The 1,514-nt window shown below is 36.9% G+C and overlaps 1 protein-coding gene across 1 annotated transcript in view; it reads left to right on the top strand.

The window, feature by feature from the left end:
- The window catches only part of nufip1 (nuclear FMR1 interacting protein 1), an 8,891-nt gene that overhangs the window by 5,094 nt on the left and 2,283 nt on the right, over nucleotides 1-1,514 (top strand). The gene's annotated exons all lie outside the window — the stretch shown is intronic.

The following is a 1,514-nucleotide window of genomic DNA, read 5'->3' on the forward strand; positions in this document are numbered from 1 at the left end:
ACTGATCGACTCCATGCCACGCCGCATTGCTGCAGTAATACAGGCCAAAGGAGGCCCAACTAAATACTGAGTGCTGTACATGCTCATACTTTTCATGTTCATACTTTTCAGTTGGCCAACATTTCTATAAATCCTTTGTTTTTATTGGTCTTCAATAATATTCTAATTTTCTGATATGATGAATTTGAGATTTTCATTTGTTGTCATTTGTAATCATCAAAATTAAACGAAATAAACATTTGAAATATATGAGTTTATATGTAATGTATGAATATAATATACAAGTTTCACTTTTTAAATGGAATTACTGAAATCAATCTACTTTTTCATGATATTCTAATTTTATGACCAGCACCTGTACATGAGAAACTGTGAAGTTTGTAAGAAACCCTTTAAGGCTCACTGCAGCAGGTTGTCCTGTAAGAACCTCAGGCGTGTGTGTACCTTCACAAACACTGCAACAGATTTTAAATGGAAGTCATTTTTTTGTGCTTGGACTTCAGATGTTTTTACTTTTTTTCTTTTCATAGCAGCATAATCTTTTAACCAGCAAACTTCGCCTGAGATGAGTTCTGTGCTTGTGGACTATCACACAGCAATCATAAAATTCTGACGTCTAATACCTAACACCTAAAACTGGGACTTTTGTGTAACTACATCAAAAGTAGTCTGGAAAATCGGGGATAATTTTTGATGAAGGACACAGACTAAAAAGCTTGTTTCATGTTTACTGAACCTCTATGAAATTTCTTGGTTTGTTTTAAATGACAAAAGTTATACTGAAGCTACTCAGTATAATCTGACAAAGCTAATTATATTAATTACAGATGAAACCAGATGCTTATACTCGCTGCTTTACTGTCGTGACATTAAATCAAAGTAAACTTTTCCTGTTTTAGGTCAGTTACGATTCCCAAAATTATTTCTATTTGTTAAATGCCCGATTAATAAGAGAGAATTTATTACACTCTTCAAAGTCACAAGTTTCCATCCATTTTCTTAATATTTAGTATCATTGCCTTTAAACTGTCTGGCCTAGATTAGATGTTTTGGGTTTCCTTCCACAAGCTTCTCAATAGTTTGCTGGAATTTTGTCCCATTTCTCCTGACAGAACTGGTGGAGCTGAGCCATGTTTGTAGGCCTCCTTGATCCCACACACCTCTTCAGCTCTGTCCACTGATTTTCTAAAGAGATAAGGGCTTTGTGATGGCCGCTCCAAAATATTGACTTTGTTCTTAATGACGCTGCCACCATCACTTGTTTCTCTGTGGATAATGACTGACCAGCTTCAGCAGCATCTTCACAAGGTCTTTAGCTTTAGTTTTGGGGTTGATTCACACATTTCACACCAAAACACGTTCATCTCAGGAACACAGAAGATTCAAACCAGTTGAGCACTGGACCGGAGAGTCCAACCCAACTCTCCAGTCGATTCAGTAAAATGTCATGGTCAACAGTATCGAAAGCTGCACTGAGGTCCAACAGAACCAGCACTGTGGTTCTCCCACAGTCT

The sequence above is a fragment of the Kryptolebias marmoratus genome, linkage group LG23 (assembly GCF_001649575.2).
Source record: "Kryptolebias marmoratus isolate JLee-2015 linkage group LG23, ASM164957v2, whole genome shotgun sequence".
NCBI lineage: Eukaryota > Metazoa > Chordata > Actinopteri > Cyprinodontiformes > Rivulidae > Kryptolebias > Kryptolebias marmoratus.